Below are 20,341 nucleotides of genomic sequence, written 5' to 3'. Positions count from 1 at the left end.
AAATGGGTCGGTGACAATTTAATAATAACATTAAAAAATGGCACCTTTAATGGGTTTCCCCAGGATTCATTATTTTTCTCAGCGAACAAGGAGAAATAGACACGGTTTGCTGCTATTTGCCAGAAGAGCTCTGAAGGGGCTGGCTGTTCCTTACTAAATCTGACTAAGCCAAGCATTCCCGTACTGTCATTTATGCAGCCTTTGGGAATGGAAGCGCACGGCCCTCCAATGGTGTCATTCAGTAGATGTAGCACCTTTCCCTGTACAAATAACAAGCCGAAAACCTGGCACAGTAAAAGTGAGATATGCCGAGCTGACCCCAAGTCCTTATTATGCAACATGACTTGATCTGGATGCTGCTGAGTTGCACTGTTAAAGAGAGCAGAGAGGGACCTCTGGAATAAATTAGCAGTTCGCATCCCAGCTCCCAGTTCCCAGAAATGCTGCAGCGGCATCCCAGCTCCCCTTAAAGGGGACATTTGCACGCTTCCCCCTTTGATAGGCCAGATGTTAAGGCTGCGAATCTGAGTTGTGCAGATAGCCAGGCTGCCAAGGCCCGTCGCGAGTCTCATAATATCATTCATGGTTTTCCCTTGTTGGAGCCCGGTACACTGAGTCATGCGAAAAAAATCTCTCGGCTTTCAGGCGCTTCCTAGTTTCCATGGCTCAGGAGGCTAAATAAATATGAATCCTCAAAGCTCTCAAATCATGGTTAAAAAATAAAAATTAAAAAAAGCTAACTGCACCAAATAGAGCCAGGTTTCCTGTCGTAGAGCAAAGTATGGTTTGCTGAAATGGAGCTATGCAGCAGCAAGTCATGTTTGCTAATCCTGCACAGCAGTGCTATGCAGACCAGATTTATGCAGCTCAGGTGGATCAGCTGGAGCCCCGTGCAAAACAGTGACTCAGGGGAGCGGACGTGGATGTTTGCTGGAACACTTTACCAGCTGTGCTCCAGCAGTCCCAGTCGCTTCAGGTCTTTATCAAAGCTCCAAAGACCTGTAGCAAGAAAAATGGATGAGTTATGCAGAGTTGGCTAAATTGACATATAAACTGCCTGATAAGGACAACTGTGACTTTAAGGGACAATGGGAACTTTTTACAAATTAACTAAAAAGACAACAAAATGAACATACACAAATGTATTGGTTGATTACATGATAGATAAGGCAAGGATATATATAATTTTATAACATGCAGAGAACAATATGTGCAGAGAAATCAGAGAGAGGAGCTGAGGGAAGTCTTTGGAGGGGAGGGAGGGATTGAAGGGCGGGAAAGGGGGAAAAATAACGTATGTGATTATATGGATTGACAATTTGTTATGTTGGAATTGTTTAATAATATTTTTTTTTATAAAAAAGAAGCTCTGAAGACCCCATTGTGTTTGTCTGCTTTTTTCTTGAGTTGTGTTCTGCTGACAGTTTATTATTATTATTATTATTATCAACATCATCATTTTTGTAGCTACGTACTGCATTTTTCTATTGTCTGGGCTGCATGCTTACGTTTTATTTCTACTGGCTTTTATGGGTTTGAATATCATGGCTGTATTTTAATGGTGCACTGCCTTAGGAGCGTCTCCCCCCCCCTTAAAGTCAGCGTGAAAATATTTTAAATAATTAAGCAAAATACAGTTAGACTGTACTTAAAAGTGAGCCCCACTGTGTTCCAATAGGGTTGCACACTTGTATGGGTAAGATCTATTGAGCGAAGAGGCATTTGCTTCTGAGAAAACATACTTAGGATTGCACTGTGAGAATTAATGAATAGGGTCGTCTGAGACATTCTTGGTCCCAGGAATTTGTTTTCAGCATGAGAACTGATCTCACAACATTTTTCATGTAGAAAGCGCCATTCCCAGTCACTCCACAAAATGATAACACATTTTGAAGCAGAAATGCCACCTCTGGCGGAATGATCAGCAACAGAGAGATGATGGCCAGGGAGGGGCACATAACCCTTTATACAGCCCAAGCTGTTTCCCTTCCCATGGGGATTTAAACAGAGAAACACATTAAAGACCACTGCAGGGTAGTAGTGTGGCTCACTTGTTTGAGTTTGAGGCATCTGCTGGTACTTTGTAGTGTAGTGCACTTTTGTGTGTCTGTATTGCACTTCACCTCTGTGTTAAAAATACAACATCAATTTAAAAGAATCATATATCAAAAGGGCAGAAGCATATTTGCTAGGAATCTTGAGTAAGGATATCCCCAAAGACAAAATTAACATCTTTCTGTATGCAACAACAGCAGCGAGAATGTTGGTAGCCAGTCATTGGAAAGGAAATTATATCTCAACAAAAGGAGAATGGTTAAGTAAACTATGTGAGTACCTGGAGTTAGCAAAATTGACGGATTTAATAAGGCATAAATCCAAAACTACAGTTCAGAAACAATGGGAATGCTTAAATGAATATTTATACAAGCAGGGCTCAAATACGAAAGTTTGGTTGTGCTTAGACTAACCTTGTGGAGAAAATAGAGAACATAAAGATTTGACAGATTATGAAAGAACCCAAGGAAGGGAAATGATTGAAGAACAGGTGTAAAGGCGAGCAAGATAACTAAGAGACGTGCGGTGAATGCGGTGGAAGTCTTTTATAATATTTTAATTAGGATTTATATATTGTATAGGTTTGAAGCATGAATTTGGTAATATTATTGGTTATGAAAAGTATTTCCTCCCCTTTTCTTTTGTCTTTTTTTTTAGTTTGCATTTTGGAAAAGATGTATATAAATGTGTTTACAGTGTTATGTATTGTTCTTTGTTTCTCTTTCTCTTTCTCTTCTTGTAAAATTCAATAAAAATAAATTTTAAAAAAGTATCAATTATGTGGGTTAATCAGCATTGCATTTTTGGAGAATGCCTTTCCTGGCCTCCTTTCATTAATTTTTTAAAAATAGAACGACACTGTTGTAACTGTACTTCTGCAACCTTCCGCACCCTTGCTTGCTACTCACTCCCCAGGAGTAAGTTCCACTGAACTCAGTGGAATTTACTTCTGATGGAAAAGGACTGAGCAATGCTATGGACAGTTCACTATACCATATAGATGCTGCTTCATGTCAATATATGTGGTGGCATTCTCACCCCCTGTAAACAAGCCAAATATTGAGACTTTACTTTCTTGGGCTCCATGATCACTGCAGATGGTGACAGCAGTCACGAAATTAAAAGACGCCTTCTCCTTGGGAGAAAGGCGATGGCAAACCTAGACAGCATCTTAAAAAGCAGAGACATCACCTTGCTGACAAAGGTCTGTATAGTTAAAGCTATGATATTCCCAGTAGTGATGTATGGAAGCGAGAGCTGGACCATAAAGAAGGCTGATCGCCGAAGAATTGATGCTTTTGAATTGTGGTGCTGGAGGAGACTCTTGAGAGTCCCATGGACTGCAAGAAGATCAAACCTATCCATTCTTAAGGAAATCAGCCCTGAGTGCTCATTGGAAGGACAGATCCTGAAGCTGAGGCTCCAATACTTTGGCCACCTCATGAGAAGAGAAGACTCCCTGGAAAAGACCCTGATGCTGGGAAAGATGGAGGGCACAAGGAGAAGGGGACGACAGAGGACGAGATGGTTGGACAGTGTTCTCGAAGCTACAAACATGAGTCTGACCCAACTGCGGGAGGCAGTGGAAGACAGGAGTGCCTGGCATGCTCTGGTCCATGGGGTCACAAAGAGTCGGACACGACTAAACGACTAAACAACAACAACATTACTGGTACAGAACAGGTTATTTCACAATGTCGGGTTGATTGCTTGCAGTCATCTCTCATCTGTTTGCTCAATGAAAATTCTGCTCCTACCTCACCTGTTCCCTTTGCTCCCCCAAAGCTGTTTTGAGTGTCCCCCAAACCTCTAGAACAGAATTGGGGGGGGGGCATGAAATGAGAGTAGCAGAAGGGGAAATTCCATTGCACAAATGGAAGTCCTTGTCTGAATGGGAGCGCCTTTGCTGGCTGCAATGCAGTACAAAACCCATGGGAATCCACACCTGTATTTTACCATATATACCCAGAATGGGAACCCAAAATGAGCTGCAGCTTCAAAAGGTGTGATCACTTGCTGTATGCATAGCTGTAACTGTCCCTGACTGATAGTGTACACAAGGGTTTGATAAAGGTAAAGTAAAGGTAAAGGACCCCTGGATGGTTAAGTCTAGTCAAACTTGACAATGGTGTTGCGGTGCTCATCTTGCTTCAGGCTGAGGGAGCTAGCATTTGTCCACAGACAGCTTTCTGTGTCATGAGGCCAGCATGGCTAAACTGCTTCTGCCGCAATCGAACACTATGACGGAAACCAGAGCACACGGAAACGCTGTTTACTTTTCCACCGCAGTGGTACCTATTTATCTACTTGCACTGGTGTGCTTTTGAACTGCTAGGCTGGCAGGAGCTGGGAAAGAGCAACGGGAGCTCACCCCGTTGTGGGGATTCGAACTGCCGACCTTCCGATTGGCAAGCCCAAGGGGCTCAGTGATTTAGGTCACAGTGCTATCCACTCCCTAACATGGGTTTGAAATTATTTATTTATTTACATCCTTTCCAAACTGCTTAATGTATTAAAAATACCCCTAAGTGGTGTACAGAAAACTGAAGCCACAACTGACAACTTATAACAAAATATTGGAATTACAGTCGTACCTCGGAAGTCAAGCGGAATCCATTCCAGAAGTCTGTTCAACTTCCAAAACGTTCAGAAACCAAAGGGCAGCTTCTGATTCGATGCAGGAAGCTCCTGCAGCCAGTTGGAAGCTGCAGAAGACCTATCAGACATTCGGCTTCCAAAAATAGTTTGCAAACCGGAACAGTCACTTTTGGGTTTGCCGCGTTTGGGAGCCAAAATGTTCGAGAACTAAGCTGTTTGAAAACCAAGGTACGACTATATTACATAAGTACATAGATACAAATAAAAACAAATAAAAAATATTTATTATTTACTAATAAATAAAAACTGAATATTGATTCCTTCTCTTTTAGCCACACCCTCCCTCTCAGCCTGCTGGCTCTTATCCAGGCTCTAAAAGAACTCTCAACTCACCCACAAATGTCTTACAAAGGGAAACTGTTGACATCTCTCTGGTTTCTCACTCTAGGCTTGGTTTAATGGGCAGACACAAGGTGAATGGAGCTTCCTTAAACTGCCCAGCTATGTCCCAGTCAACTGCACTTTCCACACACATTTCGAGTAGGTGTGGGGAGTATCCTAGGGGTCCCCAAGGATGGGTAAAGCCCTAAACATCCCTGGTCCTGTATACCTGAAGGAGCATCTCCACCCCCATCGTTCTGCCCGGACACTGAGATCCAGCTCCGAAGGCCTTTTGGCAGTTCCCTCGCTGCGAGAAGCCAGGTTACAGGGAGCCAGGCAGAGGGCCTTCTCGCTAGTGGCACCCTCCCTGTGGAACGCCCTCCCACCAAATGTCAAGGAAATAAACAACTATCTGACTTTTAGAAGATATCTGAAGGCAGCCCTGTTTAGGGAAGTTTTTAATGTTTGATGTTTTATTGTGTTTTTAATATTCTGTTGGGAGTTGCCCAGAGCAGCTGGGGAAATCCAGCCAGATGGGCGGGGTATAAATAAATTATTATTATTATTATTATTATTATTATTATTATTATTATTAACACCTCCACTTATAGTCTTTTCTCCAACCTCTGACCTCTCCTCCTCCTCCAGTTGCTGATATGACTTCTTACACTTGTGAACTGTAGAAATAATGCAACATATGACTTCTGAAGACTCATGAGGCTACCACCTTGTAGCAGCTGAGCAGACATGGATCTGGTCATTGACTGGACCTTATCCACGTGTATGCTACCTTGTGTTCTATGCTGGAAGAAAGGTGAAACATAATGTAAGATAATAAATAGTAAATTGATGTATGTAAAATAAGTTGAGACCTTGGGTGTCCTTTTGAGGAGAGCTCTGTGATTATAGTACAGTCAAATCTGTGCAGGGCAATTAGAGATGTAAAGGCCTGGTAAAAAAAAGCCAGAAATTTGGGAGTGGGGGTGGTCCTCTCCCTATTTTTCCGTTCCCTCCCCCCACCCCGGTCCTTCACACCTCCAAGACCAATAGATAATTTCAAAATCAAAGGGTGAGTTTCTTTGCTCATTTCATGCACCAACATATACATTTCATTTTAGGGGCATTCCAACCTTCTTTGCAATGTAACAGGAGCTCTCCAAAGTGCTGATTACCCCCACAAGGTAACCAAACACCACCGTAGGCTGCCAGGACTTAATGATTTGCAAAGTAACAATGTAAACAAGGCAAATGTCAATCTGGGGAAGTGATAATCTTCCCTTTGAAGCTGTCAGCTGTGCAGCAACACACAGAAGCAGATTGTTTAAAACCTGGTCAGCTTAATTGATGCTAAAGAGAACCGAAAAGATTTCAGAATTCTAGGAAGCACTTAAAAAACGTTTAAAGGAAAAATACAGTGTAGGTTGGATGCTTACATAGCCATAAGTCCCCACTAGGATATAAGGGAGCAGGTCTTAATATTTCTGTATATATCTTGGTGGTCCCTTCCATTGCTGTTCCTTCTCTCATTTGGTGCCTAGAGAGGGACATAAAACTGAGTTCATTGTAGTATGACCAAGAAACCAAACCTAGTGTTGTGCTGGGCAGAGAAAGGGGTGGGGCTATGCAAATAACTGAACACTTAATTGGATGCAGACACCAAGGGCAGGGAGTCAGTTTAGTCCCAGTGTACAGGGTATTCTTAAGCACTCATATCACAACATCCGTATAAATGGATACCATTCACTGCTTTAGGAAAGGTAAAGGGAGCCCTGACCATTAGGTCCAGTCGTGGCCAACTCTGGGGTTGCGGCGCTCATCTCGCTTTATTGGCCGAGGGAGCCAGTGTACAGCTTCTGGGTCATGTGGCCAGCATGACTAAGCTGCTTCTGGCGAACCAGAGCAGCGCACGGAAACGCCATTTACCTTCCCGCTGGAGTGGTACCTATTTATCTACTTGCACTTTGATGTGCTTTCGAACTGCTAGGTTGGCAGGAGCAGGGACTGAGCAACGGGAGCTCACCCTGTCGCGGGGATTCGAACCGCCGACCTTCTGATCAGCAAGTCCTAGGCTCTGTGGTTTAACCCACAGCGCCACCCGCGTTCCATCCACTGCTTTAGGGGATAGTAAAATGTGACACTTGGAACAATGTTGCTGTAGAAAGAAAAATGCACCCTACCTTTGACTCCAGGTTTGAGCTCCATTGTAGAGACCCTATCCTAGTCATGTAACACATAAAGATGCACAGCATCCCAACAGTTTTTGTGACACAGAAGCCTGCCATCCATGGGCATTTTGCTGGTATAATATTAAATGGACACCATCCCATTGTATTAATGGATAACATGAAATGTACAGGCATCAATGCACTTTGAAGAAGAAGAAGAAGAAGAAGAAGAAGAAGAAGAAGAAGAAGAAGAGGAGTTTGGATTTGATATCCTGCCTTTCACTCCCTTTAAGGAGTCTCAAAGCAGCTAACATTCTCCTTTCCCTTCCTCCCCCACAACAAACACTCTGTGAGGTGAGTGGGGCTGAGAGACTTCAAAGAAGTGTGACTGGCCCAAGGTCACCCAGCAGCTGCATGTGGAGGAGCGGAGACGCGAACCCGGTTTCCCAGATTAGGAGACTACCGCTCTTAACCACTACACCACACTGGCTCTCTTTTAAAAATGCTATCACAGTGAAACTCAGAGGGCTGTTCCCCACTCTTTCCTATGGTACCCCATGTGTACCGTGTGACACAGATTGCATGGGATCCTTTCCCACTTAAAAGGGGGGAATAAATTATAGAGGTTGTCCTGGCTCCCACCCCAAACACAAGCAGACAGAGGCTCTTACTTGTAAGTAAAAAGGAGTTCTTTATTCAGGCAAGTCGTGGTACAGGTCTGGCAATAAACACTGTGTTAAGGAATCGCGAGTCAGGTGATGGGGAGGGGAGGGCAAAGTAGTTTGGAACTGGATGGAGATAACAAAGACGTCCCAATAAGTTTCCCTGTCCCTCCTGCCAAGCTTTTGAAGATGAGGCATGTTGCCGTCACTCACGAGGCTCTCTCGCCTTGCGGGAATACTGAGATTACAAATGCATGCTCTGTTGGGGTGAGAAGGTCTGAACCCATCTGAGAAGGTGGCAATTGGTTCTAGGCAACAAACTTGCACCTTCCAGTTTAGACACTTGTTCAGATATTGCAACCTCCAGCTTCCCTCCTCAGTTGACCAAAGTCCTCCCCAGCCCACATTGCTTTGCAGGAAGGTTGGAGGAGAGAGCTGGCATGAAGTCAGTATGGAAAGAGGAGATACCCACCTCCTCCACCCACCATTGAGTCCCCACCCCCTGTTTCTTTTTTTTTGCCAATAAATTTTTATTAGTTTTCCATACAATTATAAATTTTTAACCAAATTTTAACAAATCATCTCTTTTTGAACTTCCTTCAGCCTCTCTGACAATCATCCATATTTATATCCTTAATACGCATTCCCTTCATTCGTATTGCCATTAAGCTTCCCTTCTCCTTTTATTTCATATTAACAATACTTCTTTGTTTTTACAGTGCCTCCTGAAATCCCACTAGCATTGTTTTCACATCACACACATTTTTCAGATAATCTACAAACTTTCCCCAGTCTTCGATGAACTTTTGGTCTCTGATGTATCTAATTTTCCCAGTCAGTTTGTCCAATTCCGCATAGTCTGTCAGTTTCATTCTCCATTCTTCTATCGTCGGTATTTCCTCTTGTTTCCATTTCTGGGCCAACAAGATTCTAGCTGCCGTAACTGCATATTGAAAGAGTTTACAGTCTTTTCTTCTTATTTCCTTTCCTGTGATCCCTAAAAGAAAAGCCTCTGTTTTTTTTACAAAAGTATATCTTAACATCTTTTTCATTTCATTATAAATCATTTCCCAAAAACTTTTCACTTTCTTACATTCCCACCACATCCGAAGGAATGTTCCTTCTTTTCCTTTACATTTCCAACATTTGTTACACGTCTTATACATCTTTGCTAGTTTTACTGGTGTAATGTACCATCTATAAAACATTTTCATAACATTTTATTTCAATGCCATACATGCAGTAAATTTTACATTCTCTTTCCACAGTTTTTCCCAATCATCAAATTGTATGTTATATCCAAAATCTTTGGCCCATTGTATCATTACCGATTTAACCTCTTCATCTTTCGTATGCCATTCCAACAATATCTTATACATTTTTGACAAAGTTTTACATTCATTGTTTATTATATCTGTTTGGAATTTAGAATCTTTTTCTACATAACCACTTTCTTTTAGATCTTTTTTAAACATTTTGTTTACCTGGAAATAATGCAACCAATCATATACATGATCTTTAACTTGTTCATATTGTTTTAGTTTCCATTTTCCTCCTTCTTTAATTACCAATTCTCCATATGTGATCCATTTTCCTCTCATATTAATTTTTTTTACACTCATAACCTCCAACGGAGATAGCCAATGTGGAACTTTTGGTTCCAGTAAATTTTTATATCTTTCCCATATTTCTATTAGCGAACTCCTGAAAATGTGGTTTCCAAAACCTTTATGGACTTTCTTCTTATCACACCATAGATACGCGTGCCAACCAAATCTGGTATTAAAACCTTCAAGATCTAGTAACTCCTTATTTTCTAATTTTATCCATTCCTTTAGCCAACATTGGCATGCTGCTTCATAATATAATTTCATATCTGGTAGGGCGAAGCCTCCTCTTTCTTTTACATCTGTCAATAACTTATATTTTATTCTTGGCTTCTTCCCCTGCCAGATATACCTTGAAATCACTCTTTGCCATTCTTTAAAAATTCCTATCCCCTTTATAATGGGGATAGTGTGAAATAAGAATAACATCTTTGGCAGTACGCTCATCTTTATCGTAGAAATTCTACCCCAAAAAGATAGTTTCATTCTACCCCACACCTCCAGATCATTCCTTATTCTCTTCCAAACCGGAATATAATTATTTTGATACAAATCAATATTTTTGGGAGATAACCAAATTCCCAGATATTTTGCCTTTTTCACCACCTCTATCTCCGTCTGTTGCTGCATTGTTTCAATCTTACTTTGTTCCATATTTTTTGCAATCATTTTAGTCTTTTTCTTATTCAGTCTAAATCCGGCTACCCTCCCAAACTGTTCAATCTCATCCAATACCTCTTTTGTACTTTCTATTGGTTCTTCGATTGTTATTACCAAATCATCGGCAAAGGCTTTAACTTTATACTCATTCTGACCTACTGTCACCCCTTTTATTTGTTTATTTTGTCTAATCGCATTTAAAAAGACCTCCAGAACTGTTATAAATAACAATGGCGAGAGCGGGCAACCTTGTCTTGTTCCTTTAGATATTTTTATATCTTCTGTAATTACGCTATTAACTATCAGTTTTGCTCTCTGTTCTGTATAGATTGCCTTAATACCATTTAGAAACTCTTTCCCCACATCCATATGCTCTAAATTTTTCAACATAAACTCCCATACAATATTATCAAAGGCCTTTTCTGCATCCACAAACATTAAAATTGCTTGTTTCTCGTTCCTAGCAGTCAGATATTCTAGAACATTAATTATATTCCTTCTATTATCTTTCATTTGTCTGCCTGGTAGGAAACCTGCTTGATCTTTATGGATAATTCTTATCAGTATCTTTTTCATTCTCTTCGCTAAAATCCCCACAAATATCTTGTAGTCCGTGTTCAATAATGAAATAGGCCTATAATTTTTAACTTAGGTTAAGTCCGATTCTTGTTTTGGAATCAAAGTAATATATGCTTCTTTCCACGTTTCTGGGATGTCGCTTTCTTTTAAGATATTGTTCATAACTTCTTTCAATGGGGTCATCAACACATCTTTCATTTCTTTATAATAACTTGATGTAAATCTGTCTGGTCCCGGGGCTTTCCCTCTCTTCAACTCTTTTATGACCTCTTTTACTTCCTCTGTTTCTGTTGGGGCGTTCAGCTGGTCTTTTTGTTCTGTCGGGATCTTCTGCACCTTTTTATCTCTTAAATATCTTTCTATTTTCTTCATATTATTCCTTTCTTTATTTCTGTACAGTTGCCTGTAGAAGTCCAAGAATCCTTTTCTGATTTCTTTCGGATTAACTGTCTCCTCGCCATTTACCATAATTTTATTAATTGTGCTCTGCTCCTTTCTCTTTTTAAGTTGCCATGCAAGCCATTTTCCTGATTTATTAGCGAACTCAAAGTTTTTCTGTCTTAACCTTTTAATATTCCATTCTACTTCCTTGTTTATTATCATTGCAAATTGAGTTTGAAGGGTCTTAATCTCTTGCTTAATTTTTAAGTTGTTTGGTTTTTTGATTAATTTTTGCTCATTATCCATAATCTGCTTTAAAATTTCTTTTTTCCCCTTTCCCCTGTTTTTATTCTTCAATGAGTTCTGCTGAATGAAAAATCCTCTCATAACTGCTTTGCTTGCGTCCCAAACTATATTCATCTTTGTACCTTTATTGATATTGTCCATAAAATATTCAGATAATTTCTTTTGTGCTTTTTCTACAATCTTCTGGTCATCCAGCAAGTAGTCATTAATTCTCCATCTGAAAGTTCTTTCTTCAAAACCTTTTAGTTCCATTTTTATTGGGTTGTGATCTGAAATTACTTTGGGTTGTATTTCAATTTGTTGAATTCTTGGAGTCAATTCATTCGATACCTATATTTGATCTATTCTTGACATTGACTGATTCGGTTCTGAGTAATAGGTAAATTGCTTCTCCAATGGGTGTCTAAGTCTCCAGATGTCAATCAAGTTACAGTTCTTAGTCATCATAAAGAAGGTCTTAGGCAATTTCCCTTCTTTATTCATTCCTTCTCTTAGTCTATCCATTTCCAATGAAACCACTCCGTTCATGTCTCCCATTATTATAATTTTCTGATCCATGTACTCAAATAATTTTTCCTCCAGAGCTTTGTAAAAATCAGTCTTATTTCCATTTGGTGCGTAGATCCCGACAATTATTAATTTTTCGCCTTGCCATTTAATCTGAACTGCTATAATTCTTCCTTCTTCATCCTTAAATATTTGGTGAGATTCGATTTTGTTTTTAATGTATAACACAACTCCCCTTTTTTTCTCTTTGTCCGAAGAAATAAATTCATTTCCGAGTCTTTTGTTAATCAGAATTTTCCTGTGTCTCTTTGCCACATGTGTTTCTTGTAAACATATGATGTCCAGATTTTTCTTTTTAAAAAATTGTTCAATTTTGTTTCGTTTCTTCTTATCATTCATCCCATTAATGTTCCAATTCCATAATTTTAACGCCATAATGTCTTCCAATTAAATAAATTTGGTTTCGTTTCCTTATAACCTATCAACCTCTTCTTCTTCTTCCTTTTCTTCTTCCGATTTCTTTCCATTCTGTTCTTCTTCTTCTCCTGATTCAGACTCTTCCCTGGATCCTGCTCCTCCTCCTGCACCTTTGACCTCTTCTTCTTCCACTTGTAATTCCTTGTACCTTCTCGTAAATTTCCCTATTTCTTCTGGGCTTATCAATCTGCGTTTCTTACCTTTGTAAAAGAACGAGACTCCCTCAGGAAATTCCCATCTGAAGTCAATCTTGTTTTTCTTAAGGATCTGCAACAGTGGCTTATATGGGTCTCTTCGTTTCAACAGCCTTATTGGTATATCTTTAAAGATAATTATGTAATTCCCGTCTATGTATAGTCTTTTATCTCTGTTCTTCTGTAAAATCAAATTTCTCATCTCTCTATCCTTGAATGTAATTAAGCAGTCACCAGGGAATTTCCTTGCTTTACTTGTCCTTACTTTCATTCTAAATGCATTTTGAACTGTTTTTGCAACTTCTTCTGCTGGCATCTCCAGCCACTGCGCAATTTCCGTTATCAATCTCTCTTTTATATTTTCGTTCTGTATCTCTGGCACTGATCTCAGCCTCAAATTCACTTCTCTCTGTCTCAGCTCATTCATCGCATCTTTAATTTCTTCCTGTGATTTGTTTATTTCCATCATCTCAGTCTTCATCCTCTCTTCCTCTCGTTTTACCTCTCTCATTTCCAGTTTTGTCCTCTTCATCCCCTCCTCCAATGATTGAGTTCTTTTGGATACCTCTTTTATTTGCCCTTTCAGTTCATTGACTGTCTCATCAATTTTTTTATCCATTTTCCCAATTTTATTATCTACTTGTTCCAATTTTGTTTCCAGATTTTTTTCACTTTGTTTTATCTCTGCAAACATTCTCAATATTTCTGTTCTAAACTCTGTTTCTTGCTTTGATGCTCTCCTGTCAGTTGGCGCCCCTCCCTCTACCCCTTTTTTTGGTTGATGTGACATTTCCCTTCACAAAAATACCAAGATATAACCAATACAAAAACAAGTTTCTCAAATTAGTTATTTACCTTATATTTAGTCAATGTAACTTAAACAGTTTCCCAGTTGTTCAAATAGTTTTCACCGTTACAATTTTAATATCCTTTCCAAAACATAAAAATACAGAATACAATTACTTAGTTTTACTAAACTCTGTTTCTTGCCTTGATGCTCTCCTGTCAGTTGGCGCCCCTCCCTCTACCCCTTTTTTTGGTTGATGTGACATTTCCCTTCACAAAAATACCAAGATATAACCAATACAAAAACAAGTTTCTCAAATTAGTTATTTACCTTATATTTAGTCAATGTAACTTAAACAGTTTCCCAGTTGTTCAAATAGTTTTCACCGTTACAATTTTAATATCCTTTCCAAAACATAAAAATACAGAATACAATTACTTAGTTTTACTCCGTAATTTTAAAAAATAATATAGGAAGAGGAGGAGCGGATCATAGCTTTTATAAGAGGGAATGCTTCCCCCTTTAACCACTTCTAAACATGAAGGCAGTCAAAACCTGAACCAGAATTAAGATGTAGTCCAGTCTTCTTGCCCCCACTCGGGCTAATCCTCAGTTAGATTCTTTAGATGTCCTCTTGGATATTTCATGAACTGCATAAAACTATAATCCAAAGATAAATTGAGTTGAGATAATAAAATTGTAATCCAGATTGTAATCCGAATAATTTAAATTGTATTCCAGTAAGATATCCAGTCGGGAAGCGGGTGGTGCTGTGGGTAAAAGCCTCAGCGCCTAGGGCTTGCCGATCGAAAGTTCGGTGGTTCGAATCCCCGTGGCGGGGTGCGCTCCTGTTGCTCGGTCCCAGCGCTGCCAACCTAGCAGTTCGAAAGCACCCCCGGGTGCAAGTAGATAAATAGGGACCGCTTACTGGCGGGAAGGTAAACGGCATTTCCGTGTGCTGCGCTGGCTTGCCAGATGCGGCTTTGTCACGCTGGCCACGTGACCCGGAAGTCTCTCCGGACAGCGCTGGCCTCCGGCCTCTTGAGTGAGATGAGCGCACAACCCTAGAGTCTGTTAAGACTGGCCCGTATGGGCAGGGGTACCTTTACCTTAAGATATCCAATTATGGTTGTTTCCCAAAAAAGAGGAAAATAATAATAATAATTTCTTCCGAAATAAAAACAAAAATATGGCTATAATCTAAATAGTTTTAATTTATTTTATATCTTCTGATTTCAAATCAAAAAATTGGTTCTATATTATCTGTTTAAAGTTCCAAAGCCAGGTCCAAATTATTTTCTGTTTAATAGTCCAGACGGTATTTCAGAGGAGATATAAATATTTGAGAGGGTAGGTTTTTTATAATTCCAAGCAGGGCATTCCACAAAAATATGGGGAACAGGAAACCAAACAGGAACCCAAGTATTCCTTCCACCTCAGTAATACTCCATTAACAAAGAAAAATCCTGAAAAACAAGTTGTAGTATCTCATTCCATCCACTAGGGGGCTCCAATCCACAGTTAAGTAATTTAAATAATTGTCATTTAACTTAAGTTAAATTTTCCAATTCAATTTTGCCAGATTTAATTTTCAATTTTTTAAAAATTAAAGGACAAAAAAACCAAAATCATCCAAAAAAAGGAAAGTGGAGAAATATATTATTTCTTTCTTCTCTGCCGCTGTAGCCTTTCTGCTAAGTTAAAATGGAGTCGGAAGCTCTTCTCCTGGCGTAACAAGTTTATTGTGAAAGTAGAAGTGGGAAAACAATTCAATCCTCATATATCCTCCGTTGCATCTAAGACTTCTGCTTGCCACAATAGTAACCTTCTGTTCCCCCTTTGCTTTTCCACCTCTTTAAATTCTCAATAAAGGTTACTTTTAAACTTTTAACTTAGTTTCTAAAAGTTTCTAAAAGTTAGGGAGAAACGGAAACAATAGCCGCTAGCGGCAACTCACTTTCGCTTTCTGGCTCTCCTTGCAATGCTGCGTCTGTGCTGATTCCAGATGACAGCTGAACTTGAAATCTTCTCCTTTTTATTTCAGTACTTCCCTTAATGTCTCTTCAATCCAATTATAATTATTTTAAGTCCGAATTTCTTAAATTTAAGAGCGAAGCGCTGTTCCTTGCAAGCTCAGGGCTTCGCTATTCGGCCGTAGCAATGGCTTCCCGATAGTCTGCTATCCCGTTCCGCCGCGCTCTTCACCCCTTTCCGAGGTTACCTGGCGGCCGGGCGGGCAGCTTTTAGGCACTGCCGGGAACCTGACCCTCTGGACACCCCCCAGAGGTTTAAGAGGGTTTTTTTGCCCTAAAACCCCCCTTTTCTGGCCGAAATAGCCAGGGTTCCTCTCCCAGAGAAATCCCTCGCTTGCGACGGGTTCGCGCCCCACCCCCTGTTTCTTGTTCCTCCTCCTCCTGTGTCAGAGCCTGCCAATCCAAGCCCGACCCCAGCAGCACTGTGGGGCTCATGGCACACATGTGTGCACATGTACCTTGTCCCATTGGTTGCATTGGTCACATGGTGGTGGTCACCCTAGTGGTGGTACCCTCAGTGGCGTAGTGCGAGGGGCCCACAGGGGTGGTTTCCCTGGGCGCAAAATTGTTGGGGCGCAAAATTTCAACACCCAGTGCTGCCTCAGTGCAGCTGCTCACTTCCGTTGCTGGGCTCCATTGCAAACGGCTTCTCCATGCAAACCAGGAAGTGACCTCTCCAGACTATGGAATGACTCTTCTTTTCTTATCTCTGTGGCTGTGATTTCCTGGGTGACATGGACTCTGTTAGGCAATGGAATGTCCTTGCGTACTCTGTCTGTTTCCCACCCACCCCCTTCTGCACTGCCCCGGGTACTGTCAACCCACGCTACACCCATGGATACACTCACACCCTGCATCCAAAGTGTCTAATGCAATACAGTGGTGCCCCGCAAGATGAACGCCTCGCAAGACGAAAAACTCGCAAGACGAAAGGTTTTTTCGTTTTCGAGTTGCTTCGCAAGACGAATTTCCCTATGGGCTTGCTTCGCAAGACGAAAACGTTTTGCAAGTTTGTTTCCTTTTTCGTAAAACCGTGAATACCCAGGGTGCATTGCTGGAAGAGGTGCAGTTGCGACTTGACTTCGAGGAGCAACACATTGCATGCGGTGTGGTGGCCTTTTTGAGCTTTTTAAAGAGTTTGCTGAATTTTTGAAGCTTTTCCAAAACTTCTTTTGCAGCTGTTCGGTAAGTTAAACTTTTAAAACTTTTTTGGGGGGTTTTGGATTTTGGGTTGGGGTGTTTAGAATTCAAGGACTTGGTGTTGGGGAGAGGTTTGCAAGAATCTGGGAGCTTGTGTGGTTTTTTTCTGCATTTTTATGATTTTCTGTGACCATTGGGCCATGTTAATTTTTTTTTGAAAAAAAATTCTGGGTTTGAATTTCTGTGTGCTGGGTGGATGGGGGAACAGTTGAGGAGGGGTTTGCAAGAATCTGGGAGCTTGTGTGGTTTTTTCTGCATTTTTATGATTTTCTGTGACCATTGGGCCATGTTGGTTTTTTTTGAAAAAAATTTCTGGGTTTTGAATTTCTGTGTGCTGGGTGGCTGGGGGAACAGCTGGGGAGGGGTTTGCAAGAATCTGGGAGCTTGTGTGGTTTTTTTTTTTGAATTTTTATGGTTTTCTGTGACCATTGGGCCATGTTGTGTTTTTTTTTGAAAAAAAATTCTGGGTTTTGAATTTCTGTGTGCTGGGTGGCTGGGGGAACAGCTGGGGAGGGGTTTGCAAGAATCTGGGAGCTTGTGTGGGTTTTTTTGAATTTTTATGGTTTTCTGTGACCATTGGGCCATGTTGGTTTTTTCTGAAAAAATTTCTGGGTTTGAATTTCTGTGTGCTGGGTGGATGGGGGAACAGTTGAGGAGGGGTTTGCAACAGTTTGGGAGGGGTTTGCAACAGTTGGGGAGGGGCTGGGGGAACCGTTGAGGTTTTTGAAGACTTTGGTGATTTTTAAAGCTTTCCCAAAACTTCTTTTGCAGCCATTTGAGGATTTTGAAGACTTTGGTGATTTGCAGCCATTTCGTAAGTTAAACTTTAAAAACTTTTTTGGGGGTTTTTGGATTTTGGGTTGGGTGTTTGGAATTCAAGGACTTGGTTTTGGGTTTGAATTGCTGATTTTTTTTTTTCTTTTTCTGAGTTTACGAAGGTAAGAGCTGTGCTGCCATGGGACCCAAGAAGACTGCTGCTGCTGCGGAGGCTGGCGAGAGGAAGAAGGAGAAGGTGACGCTGGAAATGAAGAAGGAGATCATCTGGAAGCACGACGGTGGAATGCGTGTGATGGACCTCGCCAGGGAGTACGGCAGGAACCCATCGACCATCGGGACCATCCTGAAGATGAGGGAGAAGATCCTTGCGACTGATGCAGCCAAGGGAGTCACCAGGATCGTGAAGAACCGCCCAGCTGTTCTGGAGGAGGTCGAGAAGTTGCTGCTCATCTGGTTAGAAGAGAAGCAGCGTGCAGGGGACACAGTGACTGAGGCCGTCATTTGTGAGAAGGCCAAGGCCTTGCACGCAGACCTCATCCGGGAACAGCCAGGAACCTCAGGCGAGCCAGAAGTCTTCAAGGCAAGCAGAGGCTGGTTTGACCGGTTCAAGGCAAGATCTGGAATCCACATCGTGGTCAGGCATGGAGAGGTTGCCAGTTCTGATGTTCCTGTGGCTGAAGACTTTGCCTTGGAGTTCCTGGAGGTTGTGAAGACGGAGGGCTACGTTCCACAGCAGGTCTTCAACTGCGACGAGACCGGGCTGTTTTGGAAGAGGATGCCCAAAAGGACTTTCATCACACAGGAGGAGGCCAAGTTGCCTGGCCACAAGCCCATGAAGGACCGCCTGACCCTGCTCTTCTGTGCCAACGCAAGTGGCGACCTGAAGATCAAGCCCCTGCTGGTGTACCACTCGGAGAACCCATGGGCCTTCAAGAAACACAAGGTCGACAAGGAGCAGCTGAGTGTCATGTGGCGATCCAACAGCAAGGCTTGGGTCACACGTGTGCTGTTTGTGGACTGGGTCAATCTTGCTTTTGGCCCTGCTGTCAAACAGTACCTGCTGGACAACGACCTGCCGCTGAAGGCTTTGCTTCTGATGGACAATGCTCCTGCTCATCCTAAAGGCCTTGAGGTGGACTTGTTGGAGGAGTTCAGCTTCATCAACATCATGTTCCTGCCGCCTAACACCACGCCACTGCTCCAGCTGATGGATCAGCAGGTCATCGCCAATTTCAAAAAACTCTACACCAAGGAGCTTTTCAGGCGATGCTTCGAGGTGACTGATTGCACCACCATCACCCTGCGGGAATTCTGGAAGGACCACTTCGACATTGTCACCTGCTTGAAGATGATCACCACGGCCTGGAACGGGATCAGCCAGAGAAATTTGAATTGCGCTTGGCGCAGCCTGTGGCCGGACTGTGTGGCACCAAGTGACTCTGATGCACCAGAGTCGACAGTGGTGCAGGACATTGTTGCCTTGGGGAGGACCATGGGCCTGGAGGTCACAGAGGAGGACGTCAGCGAGCTGGTGGAGGAGCACGACCACGAGCTGACCACCCAGGAGCTGGTTGAACTGCAGGCAGAGGTTGCGCAAGAGCAGGCCTCACTGGAAGAGGAGGAAGCAACTGAGGAACGGCCGTCCTCCAAAGAACTGAGGGACATTTGCCAGAAGTGGAAGGAGGTGCAGGCTTTTGCAGAGCGGCACCACCCTAACAAGCACGTGGCACATGACCAAGCGAACACTTTTGATACGACGGTCATGTTGCCTCTCAGGGAGCTGCTGAAAAGGCGGATGAAGCAGCAGACCATGGACAGGTTCCTCAGCAAGAAGCAAAGAGTGGAAGAGGAACCTTCTTCGAGTGGTCCCCCAGAGTCTTAGAAAATGTATGTACAGTACACTTTGTTAATTTTTAAATGTTTTTCTGTCATGTTTAGAAACTTAATTTATTGTTCCTTCAATTTTTGATATGCTCTTTAAAGTATGTGTGACTTTAAAGAGCAGTTAATAAACTATTGTTGTTCCAAATTTGGCTTTGATTGGACTTTTTTTGACCATAGGAACGCATTAATTGAATTTCAATGCATTCCTATGGGAAACCGTGCTTCGCAAGACGAAAAATTCGCTAGACAAAAAAACTCGCGGAACGAATTAATTTCGTCTTGCGAGGCACCACTGTAGATGTCTGAACCCCAATGTAAGCCAGTGAACTGGTGGGCTGCTCATTCCACAGGTGACTGCTGTTTCATCTGCCCTCTTATTCCATCCTGTTGGTGAGTTTCAATGAGGAAATCAGCATTCAACAGGAGTTCAAAGTTACTCTTCTCATAAAAAGGTCCTTTCAATGACAGGCACGTCATTATTCTATTTATGTGGATGACTAACCGTCCTAAAATCCAATTGTAGGAATTTGGTTTTTTATTTTTATTCCTTGAAATCTAACACCATTTGCGCCTCTAAATCAGCACGGCTGCATTTACATAATATTGCTCATCCTTCGCCTCCTCCTGACTTTGCTACTGAATCACCCAGCGATGCTCTGAACTGTGTATCACACTCGTCTGCCTCGTATATTTGTCAAGGTGAAGAAATAAGAACTTGAACTTTGGCTGATCTGGAAGACCTTGAGATGGGAATTTCTTGATTCTCAAGTGAGGAGTTCGGAAATATATATTCATTCTCTACAATGGATGAATACTCTCCCGTTGATGCTGAATATTCATGCGGCTTGTGGAAACCTACCAAGACGTGCTACAAAGTCTTCCGTTAATATATTTATGGGTCAAAAACATGCTGCTGCTGTCAGTTTCGCATCAAGCAAGCACCGACACTCGAAAACTGGATACTCAGCTTTCATATTAAGGGCTTTTACATAGATCCTTGAAACAGACAGCGCAAAGAGCTGTCTAAGAGAAGACTAATGGTCAGAATGACAGGCAGAACCCAGCTGGCTGTGATGCAGGAGCCAGCA

At 41.8% G+C, this 20,341-nt stretch overlaps 1 long non-coding RNA gene across 2 annotated transcripts in view; it reads right to left on the bottom strand.

Annotated features, from left to right (window-relative positions):
- Nucleotides 1-20,341, bottom strand: part of LOC308471257 — a 40,696-nt gene that overhangs the window by 19,919 nt on the left and 436 nt on the right. The window contains exons 2-3 of one of the 2 annotated variants that reach the window (XR_013982848.1): nucleotides 6,468-6,568; nucleotides 5,731-5,837 (exon numbers count right to left, since the gene is read on the bottom strand). This is a non-coding gene — a long non-coding RNA (uncharacterized lncRNA). Of the gene's footprint in view, nucleotides 1-944; nucleotides 1,000-5,730; nucleotides 5,838-6,467; nucleotides 6,569-20,341 lie in introns of those variants that run through there. The other variant, XR_013982849.1, reaches the window with a different exon arrangement.

This window comes from Podarcis pityusensis (assembly GCF_964106645.2).
Source record: "Podarcis pityusensis genome assembly, chromosome: 2".
NCBI lineage: Eukaryota > Metazoa > Chordata > Lepidosauria > Squamata > Lacertidae > Podarcis > Podarcis pityusensis.
Note: the sequence above shows the minus strand (reverse complement) of the source record. Positions and strands in the feature narration are given on the sequence as shown.